The 18,155-nt window shown below is 40.7% G+C and overlaps 1 protein-coding gene across 31 annotated transcripts in view; it reads right to left on the reverse strand.

Annotated features, from left to right (window-relative positions):
• SGSM3 (small G protein signaling modulator 3) overlaps positions 1-18,155 on the reverse strand; it is a 45,037-nt gene that overhangs the window by 17,982 nt on the left and 8,900 nt on the right. For 11 of the 31 annotated variants that reach the window (XM_026017308.2, XM_026017310.2, XM_072741252.1 and 8 more), the window contains exon 2: positions 5,669-5,792. The exons of 14 other annotated variants lie outside the window; for them this stretch is intronic. The gene's annotated coding sequence lies outside the window, so the exon portion shown is untranslated. Of the gene's footprint in view, positions 1-3,488; positions 3,618-5,668; positions 5,793-5,863; positions 6,022-18,155 lie in introns of those variants that run through there. 6 more of the 31 variants (XM_072741253.1, XM_072741237.1, XM_072741262.1 and 3 more) reach the window with 3 other exon arrangements.

The following is an 18,155-nucleotide window of genomic DNA, read 5'->3' on the forward strand; positions in this document are numbered from 1 at the left end:
TACATGAATGTATATATAGATACAGATACATATATTTACATAGATATACATATATAAACATACATAAAACTGTTTTTTAAAATACAATTTTTGAGATGCCTGACTGGCTTAGTTGGTAGAGCATGTGGCTTTTGGTCTTGGGGTTGTAAGCTCAAGCCCCACATTGGGCATGGAGCCTATTTAAAAAAATAATAAGGGGAAAAAATAAAAATAAAAAAATAATAAGATAGTAAGGGCAGCCCGGGTAGCTCAGTGGTTTAGCGCCGCCTTCGGCCCAGGGCGTGATCCTGGAGACTTGGGATCGAGTCCCACGTCGGCTCCCTGCATGGAGCCTGCTTCTCCCTCTGCCTGTGTCTCTGCCACTCTCTATTTCTGTTTCTCTCATGAATAAATAAATAAAATCTTAGTAAACAAACAAACAAAATAAAAAAATAATAAAATACTCACTGCTGGAAAAAAGTAGTTTTGTGATGCAAAATTAGTTCATTCATGAATTGCTTATTCTCCTGGAAACTTAAGGAAATAATTCAATAGAATCAAAAAGGTATGTGCATGAAAATGTTTACTTCAGCATGAAGTAAATATGAAAATAAATGTCAAATATAGGGGAATTAATCACATTTTGGGATAATAACACAATAAAATGTGAGTCAATAATTTCATATTCCTACTATGGACACACCTGGCCAAAATGGAGTTATAAGGATTGCAATTACTTTCTCAACTTCAACAGTTAAAACAGAAAAATACATGAAACAATGGTTTTCAGACACTACTAGACAGGCAGCACAGGACAGTGACTCCTCAGAGAGAGAAAACAAATGAGGTGAACCTATGATCACCCCAGTTCCCACCTGGAGAGTTTGCAGACTGGCCCAGGAGACAGTGTGGAGAGCCAGAGGAGGCCAGAGTAGAAGAGAAATGAACGGAGGCTTGCACCGACTGAGAACTTCAGAAATCTACAGAGGGTATATCCCTAGTCTTCATCTGACTACTGGTCAGAGCATGTGTGTGAGGAATGTAACCAAGGCTGGGGAAAGAAACACTTAAAAGAAACATGAGGAATACCTGAAGCTCACCCCACTGGGTCATTGTGATGCATTCTCCCTTTTATATATTGTGGAATGCAATTTGCTAAAATTATGTTAAAATTTTTTGGGACGCGTGGGTAGCTCACTCAGTTAAGTGTCTGCTTTTGGCTCAGGTCATGATCCTGGGGTCCTTGGGGTCGAGCCTCATGTTGAGCTTGCTGTATAACAGGGACCCTGCTTCTATCTCTCCCTTTCCCTCTCATCCCTGTTCATGCTCACTCTCTCTCAAATAAATAAAATATTAAAAAAAAAGAATGTCTGCATCTATATTCATGAAGGACATATGCTCTCTAGTTTTCTTTCTGAGTAATGCCCTTCTTTTGGTTTTGGTATTAGGACAATGTTTGCTTTATAGAATGATATATGAAAAAAAAAAGAATGATATGGGAAGTAATCCTCCCCTTCAATTTTCAGGAAGAGTTTGTATAGATGCTGGTTATTACTTCTTTCTTAAATGTTAAGTAAAAATCACCAATTAAGCCTTCTATGTCTGGAGTTTTCTTTGTGGAAAGGTTTCCAAATATTAATTAATTAATTAATTAATTAATTAAAATTTTAAAAAAATATTTTATTTATTCATGAGACACACACAGAGAGAGGCAGAGACACAGGCAGAGGGAGAAGCAGGCTCCATGCAGGGAGCCCAACGTGGGACTCGATCCCAGGTCTCCAGGATCACACCCCAGGCTGCAGGCAGCACTAAACCGCTGCACCACCAGCGCTGTCCAAGTATAATTTATTTAACAGAGATAAGGTGATTCAGATTGTCTTGTTCTTGTTCTTCTTCTTTTTTTTTTTTTAGGTTTTATTTATTCATGAGAGACACAGAGAGAAAGAGAGGCAGAGACACAGGCAGAGGGAGAAGCAGGCTCCACACAGGGATCCTGATGTGGGACTTGATCCCGGGACTCCAGGATCATGCCCTGAGCCAAAGGCAGATGCTCAACCGCTGAGCCACCCAGGTGTCCCAAAACTTCTATTTTCTTAAAGATTTATTTATTTTAGAGAGAGACAGAGAGAGAATGCACAGGGGGAGGGGCAGAGTCTCGAGCAGACTCCGTGCTGAGCATGGAGCCTGATGTGGGGCCCTGAGCTGAAACCAAGAGTTGGATGCTCAATCAACTGTGCCAACCAGGTGCCCTCTACCTTTTTATAAAGTAAGCTCTAAGCCCTCCACTGGGCTCAAACTCATGACCCTGAGATCAAAAGTTGCATGCTCTGGGCAGCCCCGGTGGCGCAGCGGTTTGGCGCCACCTGCAGCCTGGAGTGTGATCCTGGAGACCCGGGATGGAGTCCCGCATCAGGCTCCCTGCATGGAGCCTGCTTCTCCCTCTGCCTGTGTCTCTGCCTCTCTCTCTCTCTGTGTCAATGACTAAATAAATAAAATCTTTAAAAAAAAAAAAAAGAAAAAAGTTGCATGCTCTACTGACTGAGCCAGCCAGGTGCCCTAAACATTAAAACTTCTAGAAGAAAACATAGGAGAAAATGATTGTGATCTTGGTTAGGCAAAGATTACTTAGACTTCACACTGAAAGCATGATAACTGATAATACTAAAGGAAAGAAGTCAGATTGGAAAAGATACATACCGCAGAATTCCATCATTAGGACATCCTGGAAAAAGCAAACTATAGGTACAGAAAACAGACCAGTAGTTCCTATAGAATGAGGGTAGGAGGAAAAGTTAACTACACAGCTATATAGGGTAATTTTGGGAGGTGAGAGAACTGTTTTATCTTGATTGTTGATAATCACAGGACTATGTATTTGTCAGAGCTTGTAGAACTGCACACTAAAAGCAGTGAATTTTATCATATGTAAATTATACCTTAATTTAGAAAAAAAAATTATGCTTACTTAGTGAAAGAAGCCAGACACAATAGTATAAAAATTCCAATTATGGGGACTAAAGAAATATGAATACTATTTATGATCTAAAATTAAGTGAAAACATTATAATCTGCATGCATGCACACCCAGAAATGTATAAATCGTTCAGTCATTCATGCCCCAAATATTTCTCCAACACATTTTATGTGCTAGGGCAACAATGATATACAACCTAGAGGAGAAAATCCAACAGGAAACAAACAGATGGACAAATAAATGAGAATTCCAGAATGTGGGAGGTACTCTGAATTAAACAAAAGGCTGGGACACCTGGGTGGCTCAGTGGTTGAGCAACTGCCTTCAGGCCAGGGCATGATCCTGGAGTCCTGGGATTGAGTCCCACATCAGGCTCCCTGCATGGAGCCTGCCTCTCTCTCCGCCTGTGTCTCTGCGACTCTCCCTCTCTCATGAATAAATAAAATATTTAAAAAATAAATAAAATAAACAAAAAGCTGATGTGATATAAAATCTACAGAAGGAATCTCTGAAACACTATTTGGGTAGATACCTGAAGGACAGGAATCCAGCCTTGCAAAGATCTAAGACTGGAGAGTTATGGGCAGAAGGAATGCCAAATCCAAATGCTCTACGCTGACATGGGTAAGACCTTGAAGGACCAGAAGGGAGCCCAGTGGAACTGAAACACAATGAACAAGAGGTGAAATGGTAAGAGAAAACGGGAGAGGTAGAGGTACCCAGATCACCAAGGGACTGTAGGTCATGGTGAAGGATTTAGATTTTAAGGACAATAGGAATCCACAAAGGGCCCTAAATGTGGCTGTTGTGTGGCAAATGGCTTGTAGAGAGACAAGTGTGGAAGGGCAAGATTTAGGAAACATGATGGGAGTGGTGACAATAGAAGTAGAGATGAAGAGAAGTGAACGGATTCAGGATAGAAATTGAAGGAAGAACCAACAGGCCTTCCTACTGGGTGGGATATGATGAACAAAGAAAGGGAGCAAGTGAAAGTGAGGCCTAAGTTTCTGGTCTGAATTCTGGGATTATGAGGATGACATTTACTTATATGGAGGAGAGTGGAAAACAGATTTGAGGGAAGAAGGGATTATGAAGTGAGGGATAATGTTAATGTTTCTTAGCTATCCAACTGGAAATGGTAAACAGGTGACTGGATATACAAGTGTACTTCTTCAGGGAATGGTCAGAACTAAAGAGATACATCTGGGAGTCTCATTTATCTATCCAACCAACAAATTTTTGAGCAATTACTATGCACTAGACACTGTTCCATGTGCTAGGGGTAGAGCAGTAAAATAAGATAAACAAAATTCTTGCTCTGTGAACCTGCAGTTTCCTTATCTGTAAAAGGGGATGACAAATGAGAAACTGTAAGTACTTATCACAATACATGGCACACAGTATGTGCTTACTAAATGTGACTATTAATATTAGTGATAGAAAACAGATAAGTAAATGAATGAGATAATTTCAGAGTAATAATATATACTATGAAGAAAATAACACAGACTAATAGGTTTCAGAGTACCACATAGGGGCAGAAGAGCTACTTTTGATGGGTGGTCTGAGAAGGTCTGAGGAAATGACATTACAGCTGAAACCACAGAGATGACTAGGAACCAGCTCTGCAGAGATCTGGTAGAGCAGCCCAAGCATAAGAAATGGCTCACACAAGGGTCTTAAAAGAACAAGAATTCATTGCACTGGAGAAATAACAGGCCAGTGTGTCGGAGGTAGAGTGATGAGGGGAAAGTAGCAGACAGCACTGGCGAGGCAGGCAGGAAACAGCTTACAGATGGCCTTCTACTCATGACAAAGATGCTGGATTTTATTTTAATGGGAAGCAACTGGAGAGCTGTGAGCAGGGACATGACATGGTCTGACTTTGGTCTTAAAGAAATCACAATGGTACTGTGTGAAGAATGAATTTCAGGGGAATCCCTGGGTGGCTCAGCGGTTTATTGCCCCCTTCAGTCCAGGGCCTGATCCTGGAGATCCGGGATCAAGTCCCACATCGGGTTCCCTGCATGGAGTCTGCTTCTCCCTCTGCCTGTGTCTCTGCCCCTCTCTCTCCCTTTCTCTCTCTCTCTCATGAATAAATAAATAAAATCTTAAAAAAAAAAAAAAAAGAAAGAATGAACTTCAGATGGGTTAAGGATGGAAGCTATTACAGTTGTCCAGGTGAGAGAAAGTATCTTGGACTAAAGTAGTTGAAGTGGTGGCAAGTAACTAGATTCTAGAGGATATCTGGAGTTGTGGAGATAGATAACAGAAATAAGGAATAAAGAAATCAATGATGACTCCTGGGTTTTGTGTAGGTCCTATTACAAAGATGAAGGAAGACTCAGGGAAGATAAAGTTTCAGGGTTAGGAATCAATAGATCTGCTTTGGTCATGCTAAGTTGGGGTGCCTATTAGACCTCTAAGTGGACATGTCAAGTAGACAATTGTATGTATGAGTATAAAGTTCACAGAAGTCAGAACTATATATGTGAATCTGGGAATCATGAGGACTAGATGTCATGGCCAAGGAGAGAATGGTGAATAGGGGGCCCAGAAGCAAATCTGGAAACATTCCAACACTTAGAGGTTAGGCAGGAAAAGGAACAGGAAATAAAATTTGAGGGGTGGCCAATGTAGTAGAAGGAACACTAATAGTGTGTAGTGCTGTAGAAATCAAGAGGAGGAGGAGGTGATCATCAGTGCCATTACCATCTAGAGGTCAAGTGGTATGAGGACAGAGGATGGGTTGCTGTTCTGCAAGCTGGAGGTTTTTGGTGATCTTGACAAGACTTGTAAGTTTTAATGGTGAAGGTGAAAGTCCAATTGGAGTGAGCTGAAGAGAGAACAAAAGTGGAGTCATCAGCATCAAGATAGTATATGATTTCACCCATTTAAAATACCTACATGTTGGGATCCCTGGGTGGCGCAGCGGTTTAGCGCCTGCCTTTGGCCCAGGGCACGATCCTGGAGACCCGGGATCGAATCCCACGTCGGGCTCCCGGTGCATGGAGCTTGCTTCTCCCTCTGCCTATGTCTCTGTCTCTCATTCTCTCTGTGTGTGACTATCATAAATAAAAAAATTAAAAATAAATAAAATAAAATAAAATAAAATAAAATAAAATAAAATAAAATACCTACATGTTGAAGGTATTATAAAAATGAATATGGCTGGGAACCCTGGGTGGCGCAGTGGTTTAGCGCCTGCCTTTGGCCCAGGGCGCGATCCTGGAGACCCGGGATAGAGTCCCACGTTGGGCTACCGGTGCATGGAGCCTGCTTCTCCCTCTGCCTGTGTCTCTGCCTCTCTCTCTCTCTCTGTGTGACTATCATAAATAAATAAAAATTTAAAAAAAATGAATATGGCTGAGTTAGGTGGTAGGAGTATGGGCTTATTGGTCTCTATTTTTAATGTTGTTGTTGTTGTTGTTTTTAAATACAGAGGTACTGCTTAAAAACAATTATATCACATCAAAACTTGCACCTGAGCAATCAGAGCAGCATTATTTATAACAGCCCAAAGTGGAAATAATCCAAATGCCCAACAATGGATGCATGGATAAACAAAATGTACATCTCCATGGAATGGAATATTGTTCAGCCACAAAAAGAAATGAAGTACTGACACAGGCTACAACATGAAACTTGAAAACATGCTCAGTGAAAGAATCTAGTCACCAGTTACAAAAGACCATGTACTTTATCATTCCATTTATACGAAATGCCCAAAATAGGCAAATCCCTGAGATAGGAAGTAGATTAGTGGTTGCCAGGGGCTGGAGGGAGGGGGAAATAAGGAATGACTGCTAATGGCTGTGGGTTTTCTTTTGGGGATGATGAAAATATTCTGGAATTAGACAACAGTGATGGCTGCACGTCACAGTGAATGTACTAAAAACCTCTGAATTGGAAAATTTATAAGGATGACTTTTGGAGCTCCCAGCTGGCTCAGTAGGTGGAGCAGGTGACTCGATCTCAGGGTTGTGAGTTTGAGCTCCATGACGCATGGAGAACTTACTTAAAAACTAAAATCTTTTTTAAGAAAGTGACTTTGGGACAACCTGGATTAGAAAAGATGCTTATGAACCAAGACACTTTAAAAGTAGAGCAATTTGAAAGACAGACTATAAGGGGAAAATGCTTTTTCCAAATCTAAAACCTTCATAGAAATATTTCCCTTCTCCACAGCTCAAGACTCAGGAGTACTTTTTTTTTTTTTTTTTTAAGATTTTATTTATTTATTCCTGAGAGACACAGAGAGAAGGCAGAGACACAGGCAGAGGGAGAAGCAGGCTCCATGCACCGGGAGCCCGACGTGGGATTCGATCCCGGGTCTCCAGGATCACGCCCTGGGCCAAAGGCAGGCACCAAACCGCTGAGCCACCCAGGGATCCCCTACATGCACAGTTCTAACATTACAGATTCTAAAACATTTTTCTCCACTGAACACTAAATGATTAGCATTTTCCCCAGTAACCATGCAGTTTTTACAGCCATATATTCTGTAACTGACTAATCTAATCATCTGTTGATACATGTAAGCACCTAGGAGCAACATCTGCATTAAAAACAATGCTGTGAGGAACCTTCTCTCTGAAAATTTTTAAAATGAAATTAATTAATCTGTATCATTTGGGAGAGGATTTGGATTTTTTAAAAAATCTGCTTTTTCTACTTTAAAGTGGCAGCTTTGTAAACAGAAATCAAAGTATGAGATTAGGTTAATAACAGATTATTAATATTAGAGTTTAATATGATGCCATCTGAGAAAGGTAATTAACCCAATGACCCTACACTTAAAATTTTACAATATAATTATAGTACAGTGAGGAATTACTATTTTAATAGTTGGCTCCAGAACACTTCTTAGAGAGGGGGTTTATCTTTGTTTTGGAAAATACTTTGATAAGCTCCTTCAAGGTGAAAGGTAAACCCTGAGGCATAGAAGAAAGGAGAGATCTATCAATTGCCTAGTAAAAGAAATGAATAGAAATTTGGAGGCAGGAGAGAATAGAACTAGAAGTCACCTGAACCATAAAGAGAAGGGGAAGAGAGAAGTCCAAAACCAAGGTGAGGAGCTACATCCCTGGGAACAAAGCGACCCACAACCTATGAGAATTAACACTCAGAGTGCCTGGGGGTGGAGAGGCCTGGAGGGTGAAGACAGGATGCCTCTTCAGGAAAGGACAACCCAAAACCCAACTGAAGTTGTGTTGTTGCAGGGTAACATCTTCGCCATTCCCTATCTTCAGTAAGGCCGGCCCTACTTGTAAGAGCCATGAAGGTGGTTTGAGGAAAATCAAATAAAAGATCTAAACACAGGGATAATAATTCATACTTTATAGAGTTGTTATGAGGTCTAAATGAGTTAAATTTGAAAAATCTGGGGGAGGGTGTTGGCATTCTCACATAATGTGGGCTTACAGGGCTTGCATCCGTTTTACTAAAATTTCAAGATAAGAGATTTCAGCTGATTATGTAACGCAAAAGTTTTATCTCATTTCCTTAGATTTGAATATAAAATAACCATTTTTTAAAAATACAGGGGTGCCCAGGTGGCTCAGTTGGTTAAGCAGGTTAAGCATCTTCCTTTGGCTCAGGTCATGATCCTGGAGTCCCGGGACAGTTTGCTTCTTCCTCTCTGCACTTGCCTCCAGCTCGTTCTCTCTCACTCTCTCTTTCAAATACATACAATCTTTTTTTTTTTAAGATTTTATTTATTTACTGATGAGAGACACACACACAGAGAGGCAGAGACATAGGCAGAGGGAGAAGCAGGCTCCCTGCAGGAAGCCCAATGTGCGACTTGATCCTGGGACTCCAAGATCATGCCCTGAGCCAAAGGCAGATGCTTGAACCACTGAGCCACCCAGGCATCCCTCAAATAAATAAAATCTTAAAAAAAAAAAATTACATGCTACATTTCAGCAATACCACGGAGTTTACGGCTTCCTAACTTTACAATGTTGTTCCCTTTTGCTTTCCCTTAAATAATCTCAACCCGTGGTTCTCAAACTGTGTTGTGCATCAGAATCATCATCTGGAGGACTTTTAAAAACCCAAAAAAGCTGAATTTTTTTTTTTAAGATTTTATTTTGGAGGTGCCTGGGTGGCTTAGTTGGTTAAGCATCTGTCTTCCGCTCAGGTCATGATCTTGGGGTCCTGGGATCAAGCCCTCTGGCTCCCTGCTCAGCTGGGAGTATGCTCCTCCCTCTGCTCTTCACCCTGCTCATGTTCTCTCTCCTAGTCTCTCACTCTTGAATAAATAAATCTGTTTTAAGAAAAAGATTTTTAAGTAATCTCTGTACCCAATGTGGGGCTCAAACCTACAACCCCAAGATCAAGAGCCACATGCTCTACTGATTAAGCCAGCCAGACACCCCCTAAAAGGCTGAATTTTTTAATCTGAAGGTCTGAGTAGAATCTGAGACTGTTTCTTTCTTACAAGGTCCCAGGTGATGTTGATGCTGTGGTCCAGGGAACACACTTTCAGAACCACTGGGCTAAACTACCCTTTGACCATTCTTTCGAATTCTAGTTCAGATGTGACCTCCTAGAACACCTTCCTCTTCCATGGTCCATGCCCCCTACCTCCCTTCTCTGATAAAACTAATTGTTGTATGTGCTCCTACTGTTTCTCATTTCATACTATGCTGTAATTTACATATGTATATATTTGCCCTATATCTGTACCTAGGCCTGACCCATGCCAGGTGTTGACTGTATGAAGAGGGGATACTAAACTCCTTGAAGATCCCTATGTACAACATGCTCCTTGTAAGTTCCTATGCTGAGCTCCTTCTGCTTGTAAGGCCTTCCACTTTGACTTCTCATTCTCCAGGCTCAGCCCAGGCATTTCTTCCTCAAGGAAGCCTTCTTCGACACACCCCCTGCCTCAGGTTTGTCAGGTGCCCCTCTTCCTCTATCTATAACACATCATACAACATATTTAATATACTATCTATAACATATTTATCTTAATAATAGCTACCATTCACTGCAGGCTTTCTAAGCATCAGGAACTTTAATAAGCAGAGCCGAATAAAAATTTTTAGAAGTCCGTTCGTTTGTCAAGCCATTCCCACTTCTGGAAATTTATCCTACACTTCAACAAAAATGACTCCTATAGAAAGACACTCCATACGGCATTGTTTATGATGGCAAAATATTAGAAAACCTCAATATCCACTGGTAGGGGACTAGTTAAATAAGTTACATAACATAATGGAACAGTGTGCAGCTGTCTAAAAAGAAGGGGTCACTTATTTATGCACTGATGGGGAACGCACAAGATACACTGCTAAGTGAAAAAAGCAAGAGGCAAAACAGTGAGAATAGTAAACATCTGTCTAAAGATGGGGAAGTTTTCACATAAAATTTAGAAGGCTGCATGTAAGAGTAATTGGGTGGCAGAGGGACTTTTTACCTAATACCCTTTTGTACCTTTTGAATTTTGAAGTATTTGAATGCATTACCTATTCAAACGAAGTTAAGCATGAAAAAAATTTAAAGACCTTCAGAAAGCCACAGAATAAGATTAGCTGTTCCCCCTATTTAATCAATATAAATAGAAAAATGAATATGAGGAAGTCTAACATTTAGATTTTTTTTCTAAGATGACTTTTGCCATGAATGTCTAATGCCTAGTTCTTTCCATTTCCTCTTTGTCTGTCATGTCTCTGCTGTATTAGAGCCCTCAGCACATGCCTGGTTTATTAAGGTCAATCCACAGCAGATATTCATCAGTTCCAGTGACAACACTCCAGTTCTTACAATATGGAATGTGCAAGGGTCGTGATCCTTTGGTTCTCCTCCTGCCTTGCTGGCTGCTCCTCCTGAGTCTCTTTTCCCAGTTCTTCCCCTGCCAGTTCTTAAAAGGCCTTACTGTTCTGTCCTAGATCCTTCTCCACTTCCCTGCACTCTCACAGACTCTCGTGGCTTCAATTTACACCCACAGGCAGATGATCCAATTTCCATTTCCACAACACATTTCTCTCCAAATTTCAGGCTGACATATCCAACTGCCCACTGGGACACTCCTCCACATTCCTCGAAATACCATGCTCTCAAATTAAGTCATTGTGAACCCTGCCCTTCTCTGGTGGTCCCTATCTCAGGCGACTGACCTTATAACCTATCCACATCTTTCTCCAGCCAGAATTGGGCCTCGTGGTTAAATGGCTTCTCCTTTATCTTCCCAACTCCACACTTCAATTCATAAAGCCTTTCCTACTGTTCTTTGAATCTTCCCTTTTCTCTTTAACCTTTGCTACTTCCCAGTTGGGGCTGTCATTTCTTACCATCATGGTTCTTACAAGTCTTTCAACTGTGATCTCTGCCTCCAGTCTTGCCCCTGCGCCCCACGCCCCATCTATTCTCTATTCTGCGGCTAGAGAAATCCTTTTAATATGCAACTGATCAGGGGCACCTGGGTGGCTTGGTTGAGCCTCAAACTTGTGATTTCGGCTCAGGTCATGATCTCATGGGTCGTGAGATTGAGCCTCATATCAGGCTCTATGCTCAGTGGGGAGTCTACTTGGGACTCTCTCTCTCTCTCTCAAATAAATCTTTTTTAAAATTCATTTTTCCCATTATCTCCCTTAGTGCCAAAGACAAGTGAAAACCCACTATATATCAACTACATTTCTCAACTACCTTCCCCCAAACTGGCATCAGCAAAAGAGTGGTGACTCTAGTAATTAATTATCCACTCCTGCGCCACAGGCTTATAGCTTAGACTGCTCTCTCCCATCCCTGAGTCAATGTTTTCTTTGTGACCACAGAGACAGGGTGCTCCTTTAGGCAACAGGTGTGACTGTGCAAGGCAGAGCACAGACCGTGGAAACACAGAGCAGGGAAACAGAAACCTCACCCAGCAGTTCCAGTTAAATGCAGCTCTCCTATACAGACTTCTGACCCATGCTCAGCCACTCTAGGTCTTTCCATAAAACAATTCATCAGCTGAGGCAGTCTGACCACTTCCCTGAGCCCTTCCAGGAGCATTCACCTAAGATTTACAGCCTGGCAATACCCAGATGATGATAAGGAAAGCACAAGCAAGGTACTACACGGACCTTCTGTCAGTACCAGTACCAGGGGTGGGGGGGCAACAACCTCTTCAGGAATAAAACGAATAATGGTTAGCTAGCTGCAATTGCAACTTGAGTAGCTTTGAAAAATAGCGACACAAGTTTTTGAGGCAATAAAGCTCCTTGAGGACTGTCAATAAGTGCCCCCTGAGAAATGTATATTTAAAGTGTTATATTAACTTAGGAGCTTATGGCACTTAAAAGGAACAAGACAGTTAACAAAGTCCCTATTCCTCGTATAGGTAAACTACAGAGATCAACAAACTACTTTAAGTTACTTATTCAGCCAGACTATTTAAATAATTACTGGGAATTTCTCATTTGCAGGTAAGAATATACCTACATAATTACTCTAAAGTATGGCAATCTGTTCCTGCTTACTTATGGCAGTGAGTGGATGGAGGTACCAATGAAAGAAGAAATACTGTATTTATTGTTTATCATTCTGCCAAGTAACCAGAGCTCAGAGTTAAGCACCTCACCTGTGTCACAAGCTGACCCTCTATCCCACACTGACCAGTACAGCAGTCATTGGCAATTGTGCAGCACAATCTCCAGGGAAGACCATGAACCTACTTGTAGGAACAAAACTCCTTGGCTTGGGGTATGGAGCCAGTGGAGACCAGGTTAAAACATAATATAAGCAGCTGGATTAAGAAACACCAATTTTTGCAGACAAATTAAGCAGATAAATCAGGAGAAAATTCTCGTATTATACAAACAAATGAGTTTCTTTAACAGACATGCACCTGTATTTAGAGATTAGCTTCTTCAATACCAGGTACAGTGCAAATGCACTAAGCACAGCCATGAATGACAGAATCATGAATGACAGTTAAAAGGATCCTTTTTTTTTTTTAAAGATTTTCTTTATTTATTCATGAGAGACAGATAGAGAAAAGCAGAGACATAGGCAGAGGGAGAAGCAGGCTCTCTGAGGGAGCCTGATGCAGGACTCAATCCCAGGACCCCAGCACCACAACCTGAGCCAAAGGCAGATGCTCAACCACTGAGCCATCCAGGCATCCCTAGAAGAATCTTTTGAGTTATGTCCCGCTCATTTATTTTCAGAAAAAAGAAACTGAGGCCAAAGAGGTCAAAAGACTTATTTATAGTCATACCATAAACATGTGGCACATCCAGAGCAGAAGCTAAGTCTCCTATTTCCACTATTCCAACCTAAAATTGAATCAAAAACTTGGGGAAAACATGGGAACAAGCAAACTGGATCACACTCAGACCAACATCATTACCAAGAGAAATACCAGCAGAGATGTTATGGGGAGTTGTCCTCCTGCTGTCGTAAACACTGGGGTTAGGGAGGACCATATCTTTTTTTTGTTTTTTGGTGGGCCTACCTTCCATTAGATAATCTACTGGTTTTGGTTGGTTGTTTTTTTTTTTTTTTTTAAGATTTTATGTATTTATTCATGAGAGACACACACAGAGAGAGAGGCAGAGACATAGGCAGAGGGAGAAGCAGGCTCCCCATAGGGAGCCCAATGTGGGACTCGATCCCAGGACTCCGGGATCACACCCTGACTCGAAGGCACTCAACCGCTGAGCCACCCAGGTGTCCCTGGTTAGCTCTTTATATCTCATACTTAATACTGCTGGTTTAAACAATCAGGCCCACACACTTTAAACTTCTACACTGTAGGAATTACACTATCACTTTCAACTAGCCACTGAAATTCTTGCCTCGCCAAGCCCCACCTAAGTTTTCACTGCCCTCTTTGCCCACGTGACTCCAGGACAAAGTTAGGAAACAAGCTCCATGCTATTTATCTTCACTGTTGCTCAGTGACTTTCATTCTTCTCTAAATGACTTTCTATCATATTACCTACCTTTAATGTTTTTAAACATTCAAGCTTTTCCCCCATTTCTTCAGAGCCCCAACTGTTATCTGCTGCTACTCACTCCCTCCCAGCTATTGACCTGGTTTCCACCTTAATGAAGCTGATGTCATTTGGCTTAGGCTTCCTTAACTTCCTCTTCCTCCTATAAAATTGCCCCATCTTTTCACTTTTCTCTTTCCACCTTTCTCTCAGAGGAAGAAGTAGCCTTCCTTCCTTTGCAGGCTAAGTCCTCCACGCACCATTTCCCTTACCACATCTCCAGCTCCCCTCTGCTGGCTTCAAGTGCACTGCACATGCTCGGATCATCTGCATCCTTAATTACAACACACCCAAACAAAAGCAACTTGGATCCACTCAACCTCCTACCTTTCCAGCTCTTCTTCCTCTCTGTGGCACATTTTCAAAGGCAGAGTTGAATCCTGCAACCACACCTCTTCAGCCAGCTTGCTCCTTAGGCTTTTTCCCCCTAGCTTCCTCTCTTTGCACCCAGACTTTCTGAGGTCTCCAGTGGTTTCCTTGTCACCATATGGAATCCTCTTCCTTTGGCTTCATTTCCTTAAACTCCCTGCAGCATTTGACTCTGCTGACTTACCTGGTTTCTTGAAATTGTTCTATGACTCTGAGGGCACTGACCACACTGGTTTTCTTTCTCTACTTAACTGTTTCTTTGCTGACTCTTCTTCTCCCAGGCCCCCAAAAAAGACATTCCTCAAATCAGGCTTCTCTTTTTTCAATCCACTCCTAATGGTTTCCTACTGGGGAATCCGTTCCTGTTTGTTTGTTTTATTTATTTATTTATTTGATAGTCACAGAGAGAGAGAGAGAGAGAGAGAGAGAGAGAGAGAGAGAGGCAGAGACATAGGCAGAGGGAGAAGCAGGCTCCATGCACCGGGAGCCCGATGTGGGATTCGATCCCAGGTCTCCAGGATCGCGCCCTGGGGCAAAGGCAGGCGCCAAACCGCTGCGCCACCCAGGGATCCCCTCCATTCCTGTTCCTAGGGGGATTTAGCTATCACTGCTGTACAGATATGCCACAAACCTCTACCTCTAGCCATGGCAACACTGGAGATTTCCAACTTCCTGCTGGATGCCTTTAGCTGACTTAATCACATCTAAATATGTTCTTCTCAAACGAATCTATTTTTATTCTATCCCAGATGATTCTTTTTTGATTCTCCTGTATCTTCTTCTAAGACTCTCAGAGTCTAAGCTTTTAGTAATTTCTGGCTCCTTTGTCTTACTTTCATACTGAATCAGTTACAAAGTCTATTTATTTTATTATTTTTTTTTAAAAGATTTTATTTATTCATGAGAGACACAGAGAGAGAGGCAGAGACACAGGCAGAGGGAGAAGCAGGCTTCATGCAGGGAGCCCATGCAGGACTCAATCCCAAGACCCTGGGATCACGACCTGAGCCAAAGGCAGATACTCAACCACTGAGCCACCCAGGTGCCCCATGATTTTATGTTTAAAAGAATCTCTAAGTATCTCTATCTCCACTGCCTTAATCCAGACCCTCACTAACCCTTTTCTGGGCTACTGTAAATCTCCTGGAGTTTTCTATGTCTTTAGACTCTCTCTCCATTTATGTTAAACAAACACTGGATTAATCTCCACTGAAGCATAGTTCTAATTACAGGGTTCCCTCACCTTCTTCAGTGGCCCGCAATCTACCTTCTGAGTCAGCTCATATTTTCTCTGCACATATCCTATGCTTCAGCCACCTGCACCACTCACTGCTACCTCAACATGTTTCCAGATCTGTATTCATATTGTTTCCTGCTTCAAAGGCCACCTCCCATTTACCAATGTCCTGATTCTTTCTATCCATTTTTCAGTCCTCAGCTCAAATACCACATCTGTGATGCTTTCTATAGTCCTTTCTCTCAACATTTCCTCGTACCTATCTAATGCCGCACACTTACATTTTTCTCTCATTTTTAACTAGTTGTGTCTACATTAACTCTACTAAACTGGAAGCTCCTTAAAGCCTGAATCCTCTTCAGGATTTAATATGTAATAGATATTCAATACATATTTGTGACATGAATACACCTTCTTTAGTATTTTTGGATTTGGAGAAGAAATCTATGTTCACCTTATATATACATGGTACAATGGGAGCAAGAAGTCCTGGGTTTGACACCCTGTTCTGGCACTTAGCTGTGTGGTCTTTGGGTAAAATATTTAATCTCTCATAGCCTCAGTTTCCTGCTCAGTAATTTACAATAAAGTACTGAGAAAGTATTTAGCACCCCAGCACAGTTACACATATTTAATGTAGAGACAATATTTTCCAAAGATGGGCAACAATATAACCTATCCCACGTGCTTTTTTTTTTTTTTTAAAGGAAGCTCTATGCTCAATGTGGGGCTCGAACTCATGACTCTGAGATGGAGAGTCACATGCTGTAACTACTGAGCCAGTTTTAGATTACTTAAAAATTAAATCTTTAGTGGCACCTGGGTAGCTCAGAGAAATGGCCAAATGAATCCATAATGTCAAATAACAATTATTAATGTAATTTAATAAATTACACAGTAATTTATAAATAATGTTAGGTAATGATAAGGGCTCTCATGCTTATTACTTGTCCTTTTCTAGAAACTAAAAGAATCTATATTCTACCAGAAAAGCACAAAGTACTTAGAGCCATTTCCAAGTATTTATTTAAAATAAAGGATAGAATATTTTCTGTTTTATTTCCAAAACATTTCTGAACAATTCCTCATGCATTTGTTGTGTCTTTCTGGCCACAGTGGCCAAGTAAATCTATAAACTCAAGGTCCCCTCACTAGGTCAGAACTGTTCATTTTATCAAAATAATTTAGAATTTCTTGTTGTATCGGTAAGCTTCCAGATTTACTTCTTAAATTTTGTATAATAAATATTTTAGTTTGTACTTTCGAGTTCCTAAATGACATATCTTGTGTTGTTAAAATGTGCTTTTCCTAATGGCTTATATACCTTAGCAAAATTTTCCTATAACTTTCCCTCAAGTATTTGGTTCTTTTCAATATGTATAAATATAATATGCTTGTATTATGTGAATCAATATGAATAAAATATATAATTTACAAAAATAAAAGTTGCAACTTTTAAAGAATATACAAACTTCATAAAATTAAAAACATTTGCATTCTGCAATATACATTTATTTTAAAAAATGAACTTTAACTCACTACCAAAGTTTACCATCCTGTTAATTTGCCTAAACCATTTTCTACCTATTCTTGAATCTCAAAACAAAAATAAACCAAACACCAAAAAAAAAAAAAAAATCAAATCCACTAATATTTTTTCTGGTTATGTGTCATAGATAGGGCAGCCCTGGTAGCTTAGCAGTTTAGCGCTGCCTTCGGCCCAGGGCGTGATCCTGGAGATCCAGAATCGAGTCCCACATCAGCCTCCCGGCATGGAGGCTGCTTCTCCCTCTCTCTAATAAATAAATAAAATCTTAAAAAAAAAAAAAAAAAGTCATAGATACTCACTGTGGAAAAGCTGGAAAATTTACAATTAACAAATGAATAAAGAAATGAATGCCCAGGGACATCTAGCTGGCTCAGTTGGGACGCACACACGATGTCTGATCTTGGGGTCATGAATTTCAGCTCCATGTTAGGTGTGGAGATTATATAAAAATAAATAGGGATGCCCCAGTGATACAGCTGGTTGAGTGTCTGACTCTTGGTTTTGGCTCATGTCGTGATTTTGGGGTCGTGAGATTGAGTCCCAAACTAAACTGCACTGAGTGTGGAATCTGCCTGAGATTCTCTCTTCCTCTTCCTCTGCCCCTCCCACTCATGTTCTCTCTCTCTCAAATAAATAAATATATCTTTAAAAAAATAAGTAAGCTTTTAAAAAAAAGAAATGAATGTCCAAATGTTTACTGATTATTTCTGAGTAGTTAGAATATGATTACTTAATCTTTTACTCTCTCTCACACACACACTACATAAAGAAAATGTTAACAATTGTTAACAATTGCACAAAAATATTTCCACCATCACAGAAAATTCTATCGCATAGTGTTTCACTATTATACTGCCTCCCAGGACTGGGTTTTGTAATGGATACATTTTGGTCTCTATCCATGGGATTACAATTCCATTGACCAGGCAAATATACACACATGAAATGACAAACAGAAGGCCAGTTAAAAATAAGAGAAAAAAACACAAATATTTAACCAAAGTTCAAAGAAATAGAGGTTGATATGGAAAATCATAAAGGAGGACAGATAGGCAC

This window comes from Vulpes vulpes, chromosome 16, assembly GCF_048418805.1.
Source record: "Vulpes vulpes isolate BD-2025 chromosome 16, VulVul3, whole genome shotgun sequence".
NCBI lineage: Eukaryota > Metazoa > Chordata > Mammalia > Carnivora > Canidae > Vulpes > Vulpes vulpes.